At 44.2% G+C, this 14,882-nt stretch overlaps 1 protein-coding gene across 11 annotated transcripts in view; it reads right to left on the bottom strand.

The window, feature by feature from the left end:
• The window catches only part of ARHGAP24 (Rho GTPase activating protein 24), a 199,959-nt gene that overhangs the window by 53,292 nt on the left and 131,785 nt on the right, over positions 1–14,882 (bottom strand). The window contains exon 1 of one of the 11 annotated variants that reach the window (XM_031596672.2): positions 9,837–10,143. The exons of 8 other annotated variants lie outside the window; for them this stretch is intronic. The gene's annotated coding sequence lies outside the window, so the exon portion shown is untranslated. Of the gene's footprint in view, positions 1–9,120; positions 9,253–9,523; positions 9,815–9,836; positions 10,144–14,882 lie in introns of those variants that run through there. 2 more of the 11 variants (XM_090139002.1, XM_031596673.2) reach the window with 2 other exon arrangements.

Below are 14,882 nucleotides of genomic sequence, written 5' to 3' on the forward strand. Positions count from 1 at the left end.
CCGTAGATTGGCATGCAATTCCTCGACCCAGGCCAGTAGTTTAACCATCAGCATGGAAGCTAAGCTGAATTCTGCACATTTCCAAGCAATGATTTAAAATATTTTTGCTTGTAATGCAAAAAATGTTTCTGCCCACAGAGCTTCCACCTCAGTCTACACTGAATAGTCATACTTAAAAAAAAATACTTTATTTCTAGAGTGGAAAATGAAAAACTGCAAACTATTTCTGAATCTCCAAAAATATTCATTTGGAAGTCACAGAATCACAGAATGGTTAGGGTTGGAAGGAACCTCAAAGATCATCTATTCCCAACTAAGTATTACAATTGAGACCACACTTGCCTTCCAGAAGTCCTTTTGGGCAATAACAGGTCCTCCTGGCTTCGTATCTTCCCCTGGTTTTCCAACCATTGTTCCCACAAGGTTCCTTTGCCTTGATTGTGTCAGGACTGCATCTGCCACTGTCCACAAAGGAGGCTGTCCCCAGTCCACTGGTGGTATTTAACCCAATGCAAAATGTTTATTTCCAACAGATTTACTCTTGGCTTCTATTGCAGCCTTCCTTCTCTTGTATTTTCCCAAAGTTCTTCAGTTGAGAACAGATAGCCAGATTTTATGACTATAAGGCAAGCTTCCTAAAGGAAAGCTATTTTATGAAGTGCTTTTTTTTTTTTTTTAAACAAATAGAGAAAGGATTTAGAAGCCATATGAAACACAACAGTGATGACAGCTGGATCTGAAATCTACCTGATGACTAGTGCCTGGTTTTCAACAGCCCCTTGGCCACAGCACATAATGCAGCCATTCTGCTCAAAGTGGTGTCAGTCAGTATTAATTAGAGGCACAGGCACGTAAACACAGCCACCAGACTGCTCTCTCAGTCTGCTGAACAAAGGCATCATTTTCCTGCTCCTGCTCTTCTAAAATAATCTCCATCCCCGGGTAAATTTAGATTTCAAGGGAAAGTGCAGAAGGTCTCCAACAACCTCATTAAAGCACTCCTTTCATTGGTGAAAGGCAGATGTTTTTATTTGCAAAAACTAACCACCAAATATCAACACAGAGTCCCAGACCAGGGACAAACATACTGCAGGAAGGAGAAGGCTGGCAATGGGCAGTCTACACTGGCTGGCAAGTTTCATTTCTGGAATTTGCTTTTGCAAAAGATAAATCTTTGATACATTTCAGGGATGCAAATGCTAAATACATGTGGACACATGCAGTGCGCAGGTTTTATGACCAAAGACAGAAAGGTCACAGGTGCCTGTCAAATTGACATTTCTGCTCCAAAACCTCACTGAATAGCAAGATCCATACTGTGACCCTCTGCCCTAAGTCACACAGACATGAACTACAGAATATATATTGCAGGGTGCAGGGAAAGAGGCAGGAAGGTATGGTAGGAAGGTGTATAGGGGACCTCCTCTGTGCCCCAGGCATCCCTTATCAGCTCTGATTTGTGCTATTGAGCTAACACAAATGAGACATTAACAATTTTAAGCCATGAACAAACGCAATGCACGGACACTTGTTTTGTGTAACACTCCAGTGATACAGACACAGCCATTCTCTTAGGCTTTTCCTCCAGCAGTTCCAATCTCTTGGAGTGCTCTACTCAGAGAAGAATGACAGCACAGTGAGAGAGATGTCACAAATCAAAAATCCAGTACTTCATAGGTCATATTCTGAGGGACAATGACAATAAATCTGAATTTATTTCTTGAGTTACAATGCTAACTTTTTCCTAAGACCTGTATTTCAGAACTTGAGAACTTCCATATTTAAGTATGCCATTTTCCCTCCATATTTACTGGAATAGCACTTCACCCTGTAATTCATCATCTCATTCATTTTGAATCTAAGCATCTCTCTTTCTGCTGTATTAAAAAGCTTGCTCATAGCAAGCTTGCATCATAAAACAAAAGCAGTAACTTTTATGATGTGTCTTTTACATGAGGACGGATATTTTGCAATTTTTCTTTTGCCTTCACCTCAATCCTAATCTGATTTGGAATGTTAGTATTAGAGATTAGAGCTTACTGTTATAATTTGCCCACAGTGAGAGAGACTTCATTTCATTCGTTTGAACAAGCATTACACAACTGTTATGACTGCAGCACAAATTTAACATACTCTTCATATGTATTTAATTCTGATCTTATTTGAGAAATACGGTTTTTCCCTTAGTTTCCAGTCATTTCAATGGCAAAAACTCCTCACACCCAGAAATAACCCTGCCTTCTGGGTGTAGGATTTACTAAAGCCATTCTGTCCAGGAAAGAAAAATCAATCATATTTCCATTCCCTAGAAACAAGAACTCTCTTCCGTCAGAGCACTGGGAGTTGCTCACAGCACACACTGACATGCACATATACGGGCTTTCTCACTGACACAATGGAAATTTCTCATCAGGAAGGATTTCTCTGCCCTCCAGCTGGAGGTGTGCTGCAGCCACAGCTCCCATGCTCACTCTGATCAGCTTCAAATGGAAATTTGAAACGGAAAGTTTCAGTGGATGCAGGTTTTTGCAAACAGATTCCACTGTTTATCAACAAATCCCAGTATATGCTGCCACGTTCGTGTCTTTATACGACAACAGATTGCAGTGTTGGCAAACACACACAGTCCAAAATGCAAAAAGCTTCATCTGCTGTTCACCCCAGGACAACGTGCAGTTCTTTACAGTGGGAAAACACGTAGCTTTCAGCACATTCTGAAAAAGAGACCTGTCTGCCCTGTCTCCACCACAACATCCCTCCAACAACTGTGCCTCCTTTCACTTGCCTGGGAAAAAGGGAAACACACCTCAGTACCTTTGCTCCCACTGCTGCTGTTCTTCTGAGGCCTCCCTGTAGTCTGGCAGGACAGCAGGACACACGATCTAACTATAACAGGTCATATGAGTGTTGCTCCCCACCGATGTACGCTGTATTTCCATCAGGGCTGCTCTGTCTCCTGCCTACACAGTCCCAGACAAAGGTTACGCTGCCACAGCACTTTCTACATGGAAGAGCCATTCCCCGTGAATACCCCTCATCCTGCAGCAGTGTGAGGCTGCTCCATGCAGCCCTGTGAGCTGTGGGCAGCAGGGGAAAGGCAGAGGGCTGCTCCAACAACAGCAGGCTGCACCCATCGCAGGAGAAGCTTTGCTCAGGGCTGCTGCATGGGGCTTTCCCTTTAGAAAACTCAGATTTAATTCACCAGAATTAAAAGTAACCCACCAAGGGAGAGGGAGAGAGCAAGAGAGGGGCCTGCTTAAATCCACCCTGTTATGGGATACTGTCAGTTTGGTTCTCCCCAACCCAAAGCACACAGTGCACCAAAGGCAGTTCTCAAAGGTGATGCCTCAGTGTTTTACCTCCCAGATCTAGCAGCTGATCAGCTCTGCAGAGTTGCATTTTGCTTACTTATGGCCAAGAAGCACTTTCTGGGCTCAACTGTGTTCCTAAAGGACTTTGGTCATGTTGGTCAGACAAAAGCACGGGAAGAAAAGCCTTACAGTCTTCCCTGCAGAAGAATTCCACCATAGGGAACGCCACCACAAACTCTGAACTCGGGCTGTCAAAATTAAAGGTTGGGTCCCTTCTGTTCTCCTGGAGCCTTTCCTGACAGTTTAGAGAAATGAGCTTTACCCAGTTCATAGTGAGATGCAGAACCATGGATTTCATCTGCAACACAGCAGACACAACACAGGCAGACAACAGGAAAAAGACAGAAGAAACAGAAGGGTTTGTGGGTTTGAGTTTCATTTCCTTTCTAAAGAAGGCAAGCTGTCAGAAGTTTAAATTTCATGGCAATGACTGCATCACTCACATTCCAAATTTAGCTGCAACAACCACATGAGATAAGCCAAAGAGCCCCAGTGCTGTGTCAGAACTGCAGCTTGGTATACAGAACAATACCAAACACATGTCCTCTTTTGTTGTCTGCAATAGAGAGGCTGAAGCTGCAGCACCTTCCCAACAGCTAGGGAGCATACTCCACTCAAGCTTCCCTTCAGTTCAGATTACTCCACTTGTCTACTTATTTAAATTGGTATTCACATACCAAATTGCAGGTCTGATTCTCCTCACTCTCATGCCATTTTTTCCTGGTTTAAAATGAATGTTGCTATCACCTGCTCTTGTTTGTACTGTCTCAGCCCATCCCATGATGATCTATCACAGACTACCTGTCAGCCAATTGTGTGTGAGCTGCAAACACCAAAGCTGTAATAAACTGGAGTTTGTTCCTCATTGATTCTCATTTCACCCAAGGCACAGTGATGCTGTGCCTTGAGAGGAGTCTGCTCAGCCTGGCCCAGCTGTCACCATTCACAGAGCACCATGACCTCAGAAGGATGCTCAGACCTCAAGAGCCCAACATAGGGAAATCATGTTCAAACCCTCAGGGCATTTCTCTTTGCTTTAGCTTCCTAAAACAAGCACTTATGAGGAGAATAAGGCTTTCTGGGTTTGCTTGTTTCTTTCCTAACCAGTTTTGAAAAGATTCCCTCATCCATACACTTTTAGCAACTTAGTGCTCAAAAAGCAGAAAGCTCCTTGACAAAGGAGACATGACCTGTATCTTGCCCTACTCAGAAGCATTGTATCATTCTTCTGCCTGCTTATGGAATAAAGCAAAGTGTTGCACATGAAAGGAGGTTCAGCAATTAGGGCTTCTGCCTGTGACTCTTCAAGAGCTTTTTTTGCACTGCACTCATGAATTCTTTAAAAATTTCTCTGCCACATTTTTCTCTTTCTGCAAAAAGCAATTAAGAATATTCATTGACCTCACAGAGAAGACACATCGCTTCAGTTAATTAAAGACTTTAATATTACCCAGTGAAGGGCTTTATAGGGATGCAAAGTGTGTAATACACCAAAAAATGAACCAGCGGAAAGGAAGAGGTCATCTCCAAAGTAAAGTGTGTCAAATAGAGATCTTGCTGAGATTTAAACAAAAAGTTTTCATTTAAACCAGCACAACATGCTTTCCCACTGTACCTTAACTGAGATATTACAGTGTGAGCTCACATGCTAGTTGGGGAACTGGAAGGAAGGTATATAAAGGCAGTTTGCAATCAAAGGTACCTGACTCAAGCTTCTGCCTATATACATCAGTATGCTGACTGCTGCAAGCTGTAAAAAGGCATCAAGCACCAATAACAGTGCCTTTCTACCACAATTCACTGTCTCAAGCAAAAGCCTCTTGAATCTTTTGAGGTTAAAGAAAACAATCAGCTGCTTTCAATATAACACCTGAAAGCCTGCAGAGAATGGCTTCTTAGAGGATATTGCCTCACAGATCACTTCCACCTGCCAAACAGCATTTCTGATGCGCTAACAAGTGTCCAGAAATCTGATTTACAGTTTTCTGCTAACAGCAACCAGGGTGAAAAGCCTAACTCCAGGCCTGAGGAGGAAAAGGCAACGTGGAAGAGGCAAATACAAAAGTCAAGGCACAGTTCAATCTCACAAGAATGAATTTTACTTTCAAGCCTCCTTAAAACAACACACCTATTTTCCTGAGAACACCTTTCATTCTCCAAGCAGCCACAGCTCTCATAAGTGCCCAAATAAACACAGTGCACAAGCTGCTTCTAATAAGGACAGATTTTTCTCTCTTGTTTTTCACCGTTTCCTGCAGTCTCTGACTGCAAGGCAATCTCTCAAATTTTAAGTCATTCTGGTCTTAGTTTCACACCTTCATTCATCTTTTCATGAGTTCTCATAGGAGGAGTGCAAAGCAACCAAGTCACTAACCCAACATTTTCTTTTAAACTAACGCAAAGATTCCAATGAAAGGTGATGGGAGGACCAGAGAAGGGCAATGAAGTTGTGAAGGATCTGGAACACAAGTCTTATGAGGAAAGCCTGAAGGAACTGCAATTGTTCAGAGTGAGAAGAGAAGGCTTAGGGGAGACCTTATGACTCTCTACAACTGCCTGAAAGAAGGCTGTGGTGAGGTGGGGTTTGGCCCCTTCTCCCAGGTAACAATGATAGCATGAGAGGGAACAGCCTTCCCTTGCTTGGATATTAGGTTGGATGTCAGGAAAAATTTCTTCTCAGAAAGAATGGTGAGGCATTGGACAGTCTGCCCAGGGAGGTGGAGGAGTCCCCATTCCTGAGGGTGATCAGGAGCCTTGGAGGTGTGGCACTGAGAGACATGGCTAAGAGAGATGGTGGGGGTGGGTTGGGGTTGTGCTTGGTGATCTTAGGTCTTTTTGCAACTTTAATGATTCTATGACACAAGCAAAAGTTACCCCAACACGCCATCTCTTTCCATTGGTAACAACACCAGCAATCAGCTCCCCAAGAAGTGGATGTTCAAATTCACAAACAGGCACTGTGGCTTGTCCTTGTGAGTGGGAAGATTTTTAGCTTTCGGCCACTTTGTAGTGGCAAGTTATTTCTTTTTCATTAAAAGTGTAGCTATGATGGTCTCCCACCAGGAGAATAAAGGAGAGCAAACTAAGAAAAGGTACAGATTATCAGAAGCATCGTACTCTAAGCAACTGCTGTCACAAGCTGAATGGACCCCGTTCCTGGTGGTGTTGCAAGCCTGACACTGTCATGCTCAGATCAACAATACATTTTTCAGAAGGTCTTTTCCAAAGAGCAGGTGGAATCTTGAAAAATAAGCATCAGAGGACTGCAACTCTTCTTCTGGCAGCAGGAATGAATGGTGAGAACTTGCAGCTCATTACATGCACATTGTTACAGCAGTTCACAACTCAATAAAATATGTCTTGGATGTGTCTGAGGATAATGGTCAAGCTAAGCACTGCAGTAATCTGCTACCATCTGACATGTACAGAAAAAAGTTAACAACTCAATTTAATGATTTAAGGATTAGAATGACTTTGGTTTTGTATCAGACTTGGCTTAAGAAGGATGAGCTGGATTCATTAGAAAATAGAGTTTAATTAATGGACTACTTCAAGGTATAATTAGCTAATGAAGTACAGAGACAAAAATCAAAAAGCAGTTTTAAGTACACAACTGTGATTTACAGCTCTGCAATTAAAACATGTGGAAAGAGTGCATGTGATAACTGCTCATCTTCACTAATAGCCCAGGAACCAATGTTTCTTTGAACTGATGTTTAAATATTTAAGCGCAGTCCAGGCTTCACAATTTGCTGTTGAACTGTATCACTTGCATTTATAGCCTGTAGTAGATAGAAGTGCAGAGCTGATGTGCACTCCACTCCTTTTTCATTCCCAGTGGCACAATAAAGCCAGGAAGAAGTTGCATCAACTAAGATTTCTGCCCAGTCTGAGCATGCACGGACAATATGGCATGAGCGCAATCCCATTTTGGAAAGAGAGGCAGGAGATGGAAGCAGCCCAGCCGCAGAGCAGCATCCAGAAGCAGCTCCAGATCTGGGTGCTCCCACACAGCCCAGGGTACTGCTGTCTCCAGTGGTGCTCAGTGAATGACCAGCAGCACAGTGTCTCCCCCACTGCCCCAGGTAAGAGGCTTAGGACTCTGGGGTGAGAGGAGGAAGGGATTTAAAATCCAAATGCTGTACAAGCACATGTTGACTTCGTAACAACAAACCAGAGATGGTGTTACTTCCTTCAGCATGGTTTCCACTTTCCACAGAGCCGCAAACATTTATCATGCGATATCATTATCCAGACTGTTAATATGGGAAATTGAACAATCTGATCCTCTGCTGTCACCTATAGCCAGTCTCTTGGACTGGGCAACAATAGCAAAACCGACCACATATTGCATTGTGCTGGGAGAAGACCCAAAGGGTGCAAGGATCTATCAGACGAAATAGGAAGATTCAACCAGGAACACACGAGGGTAATTTCTGGAGGCTAACAACCTTGATGCCTCTCAGTTTGGGTTGTTTGAATTCGGGATCACAGCATGAGGCAGCCCAGCACACAGCATTGATTAAGCCATTTCCAGTCAACCTTTCCTACAGTTGTTAACCTTCAAAGCATTAGGTCTTTATAAGAAAACATGCAGCTTTTCTTAACACAGACGCTGCCTCCCAGAGACGTGCTATTTGCAGCAGCACTGAAACATTCATCATTGAAACTGCAGTAAAATCTCATCTACTTTTTCCAGAATTAACCAAACGGATTATCATCTTCATTATTCAGAGTGTCTAACAAATTCTAGACTGTGGGAACTCAGCTTTTTAAATTCAGATCATGGAATATTTGACTCTTCGTCCCCTCTGCCTTCATTTGGGAAGTCAGTGTTGTGACTGACAATTCAGCAGTCAGTGCTCAAGACCATTTCTGGAAGAGGTAAATCTAGATTTGCCAGCATCAACAAGAGCAAATCAGTGGATTTCTATTATTTGAAAATATTTTCTAAACGCACCCTGAAACACCATTAAAAGCAGAATCCTACAGGAACACAACTGATCTTTGCCATTTGTCTTGATCCAGTTCATACAAGCTTGAGGCAAATACATCCTATTGCTGGTGTCATCTGTGCCATATACACACAGATGCACACATCTAAAAGGGATACACAAAGCCAGGCTGACAAACTGCCCCAACATCTCTCTTCATATGCATCCATGGCAGCCCTAGGAGCAGTGTGAGGTCCTGGCCAGCACATTGCAGCAGCATGTTTTTAGTGAACAGAGCTGCAGCAGCTCAGCCTGCTGATAGCAAGATGAGATTGCTAAATGCAGAGTTCATGGGAATTCAGCCATGCCCCATTCCTCAGTGTTCTACAAAGTGCATCAAACAAGAGGCACACTATGATATTTTAAGACAATATTATCACAGAAGATAGAATACAGGCAGTTTTAAAATTCAGACAAACTTCAAGGCTCACCCTGAATCTGAGCCTGACTGAACAAGGAGTTGGCAAACATCGCACAACTGTGTTAAGACAAAAGGCTGAGAACACAAAGCAGCAGAACACAAGCCAGCAACCCACAATATAACACATGTGCCGAAGTGTCCTTGCCTAAGCCCAGTGACCAGCGAGCTGGAATCTCCTCTCCAAAGTACACCTGAAAGAGCATCGCCTCCAGCGAGCCTGTGAGGAGGTGGGAAGGATGCTGTTGACATCTGACAGCTTGTCCCCTCAGCAGCATCACAGCAGGATGGGGAACGTCCCAGCAACCCTCCCGAAAAAAAAGCTCTGAGCTCTCACCTGGCACCAACACCCACTTGCAGCAGATCTGGCAACGGCGCGGGCACCTCCGGCGCGACACTGGGGTGGCTGCCAGTCCCTCTCCCACTATCGGCTCGCTGGCGGCGCTCCCTCCTGTGACTCCATCGCCCAGGAATGGCACCCCCTCATCCCCTGGGCCGTGCCTTGGGCGCGTGGGGCTGGGCTGTGCCAGCCGCCGTGGGGACAGGCAGAGGTGGGGAACACGGCGCCGGAGCAGAGCACACCCGCGGCTGGCACCGCATGGACATAGAGGCAGACACGGTCTGTCTGCCAGAACCCCCCGTCAGCCGGACTGCCAGGGAGAGGCGGAGAATTGTCTCTTACAAGTTAATAAAGTTAGCAGAGAGGAAGGGATCCCAGTACATGGCTACAGGCTACTCACCCCAGCACTGAAAGGGCTCTGCTGTTTTGGCGTTGTTGTTGTTGTTTTTTTTTTAAAGCAAAATTCCTTCGCTTTGGGAAATGTACTTTTCCGCTACTCTCATTTGCTAACTTGCTCAAGATCCTGCAAAATCCCCGAAAAGGCTCGGAAAGAAGAAGGAAGGATTTGAAAGCTGACGGTCAGGGCAGGAATTCATGGAACGAGAGCTTTAAGGGCCAGAGCAGACGGAGGCAGACAGCTAACGCTTTCCTGCCCTGTCTCTGACCCGCAGACCTGCTCCAGGGGCACGCTGAGGGTTACAACAGGGCAATACCTGCTCTTGGTGGGTGCTCCTCCGCATCAACGTGGGCTCCTCGGCGACCAGCCTGGCCCCACCACGTCCCGCAGACCCCTCGCAGCCACTGCGCCGCAGCTCCCAGGCCTTACAATCGAGCGGTTGGTTGTAAGAGGACTAAAAATAGTGCTGAATTTTTCACTGGAGCACTTGCTTGAGTGAGCATAGTGCCAGCCAGCCTATGCGTTAGCAGGCTGTGTGCAGACCTCTAGCATTAAATACAGACCGGATCTGCCTGAAAACGTGGCCACAGACGGCTTTAAACAGACTTTGGTTTTTTTCTTTTGAAGGACAGCACAAAATAAATCCCACTTCTGACCACTCTAAGACTAAAAAAGCAGAGTTGTTTTAAGAATGTCCTCAGGGAAAGAGTGAGTCACTTCAGCTGCTTTTATGATAAAAGATCCCTGGAGGAAGTATATCTCTTTAGTCAGTACTTGCTGAGTTCTTCAGGGATCTGTGTGCCCTGCTGAAAAACAACATTTCATATTGTTGGGCTCGGCAGTTGTGCGCTTGTTTGTCAATAGCCTGACCACCTGCTTCCACCTCAGAGCTAACATCAGCAAGGGAACCAGAGCAGGATTTTATACCAGCATCAGGAGGAGGATTAACAGAAGCATCTGCCCTACAGGAACCTTAAGGACACTGCACATGGAGGTTTATGGCACTAGTTGCCATGTGCAGGAAAAAAAATAAATCATAGGGAATTCTTTGCAAAGACTCTCACTGCTATGACTTCTTACGAATCATGGAAAGCAAAGGGTGCAAAAATGGCACTTAAGACAACAACACCAGCACTGCTGCCAATGTCCAGGCTGGGAGCCCAGAAAGGTGTTTAGAAGCAAATCTCCCCATCAGTATACACCAGACTCACACACATTTACACACAGAGACATAGCAAATCAGTGGAAAAGTGACCATGGACAATGATCTGTGACAGCATCCAGGATCCTGGATTCCATCATTTACAGCAGTGAAAAGTCAGCTTCTGCATCTGCGCTCTGTCCTAAACTCAGTAACTTCAAAAGTCACAATAAATTTGTAAGAAAAATTATTTTTTCACCTCCAAAAGAAACTCCCACTGCCAGAGAAACTTTGCAGAAGTAATTTGCCAGATTAATACTGTACATACATGCACATATATATTTACATATGTATGAACACATACGAAAGAGAGAAAGTTAAAGAGTTTCAGATGGATGAGAACACCATAAAGTCAGAGAGTTTATGGGAGTACCAGAGAAGAGATGCTGTTTTTAATGTTATTCAACTGGTTTTCATATGAAGAAGATGAAACATAAGAGGCTATCTGGTCAGTTTGGCTGTAAATGTACAGTTGTGTCCGCATTTGTATTCCTCGTGTGCTTCTGAACACAGGTTCAAATTTATTTGTGTTGTAAAGAGAGAACTGCAATATTTTCTTCCTGCTCTTTGTTACTGCTGAGGAAACATGCTGTAGACTTCTGCATCCACACAGCAGCATAGGTGGCCACAAACAACAGTTCATCCCAGCTCCACTCTGCAGCTATTGTTTAGACAGGGAAAGAGCATTAACTGAGCACAAATCTCTCACTAATTTAGCCTCACTTTGCCATCTGCTACTTCCCAGAAGTTGATCCTAATGAGAAAATACTTGAAAGCACTCTGGAGGACCAGCTGCACACAGTACTGTCACCAGTGGAGGGGAACGTTGCCTTCCAAACATCACCCCCTGAAGCTGCTTGCCTGCTCCCTAAGCAAATTCCTTTTGAACATCCACCTCCTTCCCTGTTGGTGGGACATCAGGGAGGTCAGGAAGTGGTCCCTTAGTCTGCACAGTTTGGCTCTCCCAGGGCTCACTGGTGGAGATTCACTGCAAACAGTCGCTACCAGATACATCTCCACTCCCCAGAAGACTCAGGAGCCGTGACATCCTATTGCTGCTGCTTCTCCCCATTTGCTATGATGCCTCAGTTTACCCACCCATAGAGATCTCAAAAGCACCAAAGGAGGCGCTAGTGCTGCAGTCATATTCCCTCGGTAGGCAATTGGCAGTTTGCTGTGGCTCAGCAGTGCTGCTTCTCCTCCTCCCTGGATCTCTTAACAGATAGGGAACAGGGCAGATACTATAGGAGTATAGCTCACAGAAGGCAACAACATCAAAACATGAAGACTGATGATTGGTGAAACACAGTATGTGACACAGAATGTAGTTCCACATTCTGAAGGCCACCTCTGGTAATTCAGAAAAAACAACTGGCCAAACTAATGCTCAAAATCTATTCAACGTCAACATCCTTACACCATCTCAAAGCAGCAATGAGCAATGCACAGTCTGAATGGGCATTTTTTTGTTGTTGTTGCTGTTCTTTTTCTTTTTTTTTTAAACAGTTTTTGAAGCAAAAGTGTTACAGCCCCTGATCCAGCCCGGCAGCTCAAGTACAGACAGCATAAACACCATTTCAGTGTGCAAATGGTGAATTACACTCAGCCTCACATGCCAATAGCCTCACAAGGTGCCCTACAATGAAAATCAAGCACTCAATCTCTGCAGCACAAATTACACTGGTCATTTCTGTTCTGCCTCACAGGCCCAGGGGCTGCCGCTCAACGCCTCTGCTTCAACTCCCCAGCGTTCTAATGAAAAGATTCTTCGTTATTACAGAGAGACAGTAATGAGCACTCTGGGATTATTTGCAATGCTTCACGTAAGCTCAGAAAGCTGTTCTTTTTCCATTGTCTGTGCTGAAATGCAAATCTCTTCCCCCTTCAGTTTCAGCAGTTTAAGGCAGGCAAATCTTCAGGGGTGCCAGCAGGGCTACACCCACGTGTGAGGCAGCAACACCCAGAAACATGAATCACAAGGATCATGCACTAATGTAAATTTAGCTGTCCAGTGGATGCCTTGTACTTTACAACATATGTTTAATAATATGAGTGCAGACACATCAAAGAGGGAGGGACGAAGGTAGACAGCTGAGTTGTGTAGGTATTCATAAACGAATGCTGAGGAGCAATCTTAAAAACAGCCAGCACTCCCCAAGTGCTATGTGAATTTAACATGACAAGAACACTTTGGGTTCTTTGTTAAATGCTCCTAGACAGTGTGGGCATGGCCAGATTTGGATATGACCACTGCATCACGAGGAAGTCTCTCGTTTGTTAGTAATTTCTTTTGAAAGTAAGGCTAGCAATTTGGCTCTCAAAACTACTGAAAAACATAGGTATGATGATTACAGACACTAAAAGATGTTCCCTCAAAAAGCCAAGATGTTTTTCTCATCTTGTGCTGGATAAAATCATGGTATGTGTATTCCACGGGTGGGTGAAAAGTCAGTCACATGCAGGACTAGAACAGAAAATGAATGGACATGCCAAGAAGGAGACGAAATCGCAATTCCACAAAATGGGAATCAGGCACAAATATGGTTTCCTATGAGACACAGACACGGCATCTGGTTTTGCATATTCTAACGGAGAAATAAATCTTCCCAAGCTCTTTTCTCCATTTCCTTCCAGCTTCACCGCACACCAAATCTAGTCCAGCTGATATGTAAGAAATAAATCTGCCTCTGCACCTGGGTGCATTTGGGGATTTTGTGTTCACAGCCCGCAGGGATGCCCAAATACCTCTCAGTATGACATAGCAGCATCTCTTGTGGAAGCTTCACTCAGCTGCACCACATGAAGGTCTCTCAGCTGCACAACCGTTTAACTTGCCATTCACATTTTTGGCTGGACTCCTGCCTTGCAGCTTAGACAAACCCTCTCCAGGAGCTAGGTCACAAGGAGGAGCTGCCAAAACATGCTACTTCTCAAAGAGCTTATTCCTAAGGGAAACAGGAAACATGAGAAATGCTATAGCAGGTCTGGAAGAAAGTTTTTCACTGCTGTAATCTGTCAGGACAAGATCTCTCTCTTTTGTCCTCTTTTATCTGTAACTTTGAAATGCACAGGTTTATAAACACATATTTGTATGCAAACGGCCCTTCAGACAGCAACTCATTTTCAGTTTTGATACTGGTGAAGTATGGTGTTTGTGTGACGCATTTGTCTTCCTGACATAAGCAAAAGCCAGCTGTTATTTGCTTGGTTTAAAAAACTGAGAGTAAACACAAAATTATTAATTAAATAGGGAATTCAGAAAGCTTAGATGTGGATTCAAAACTTATTACACAATCACATCCACTTGGAGTCAAGGAAAGTATAGCAGAGCTGAGGGACTCAAAATTATATTCTCAAAAGCAGCAGCTAGACACTTTCTGTAGGTGTGCCTTTTTTGGCAGGGTATGGATTTCGGTATGTTGGGTGATTAGGCAACCTAAAGACCTTTGAGTGCCCATAAGTGCCAAGATGCTCATTCTGCATGTGTCTTCCTGGGCTCCACAGTGAAATGCCGGTGGAAGCAGCATCAAGGTTTCAAATCCAAAGAGGAGAGGAGAAAATGAGCAGAAGTTCTGAAGAAGGACATGGCTGTGAGATTTGATCATGAAAAATAACCCTCTAGGTGAGCCAGAAAAAGCATGTTACTCTCTCAAACAGAAAACATAACATATCAATTTTCCTGCTTTTAGAGAACAGTGACAGCACATCCTTCAATTTACAAGGCTTGTTTCCTAGCCAGTTTTCCCCCAGCAGACCAGGGACATGTCACCAGGATGGTACAGTTTGTCTACAAGGTTTGTCAATGAGACCCAGCAGCAGAATCACCGTTATGAACAAAGAGTTCCAAACACTGAAATCACCTTGAATCTCACAAGTTATTTTTGTATTTTAAACAGCACATTGTTTCTTCATCTAATATTTAAGCACAGTTTTGATGCATTAGTGTACTTGATACCAGATGGAACCTGTCCTACACTGTATAAGTGGGTCTTTGTCAGGAGGCCAATAACCATTACATTCCCAGTAGGACATAGAATCACAGAATCCTTAAGGCTGGAAAAGACCACTAAGATGACCTAGTCCAACCTCAGCCCATCCCCACCATACTCACTGACCACGTCCCTCAGTGCCACATCTCCATGGTTCTTGAACATCTCCCGG

Source organism: Phasianus colchicus, chromosome 4 (assembly GCF_987193195.1).
Source record: "Phasianus colchicus chromosome 4, bPhaCol1.hap1.1, whole genome shotgun sequence".
NCBI classification, from domain to species: domain Eukaryota; kingdom Metazoa; phylum Chordata; class Aves; order Galliformes; family Phasianidae; genus Phasianus; species Phasianus colchicus.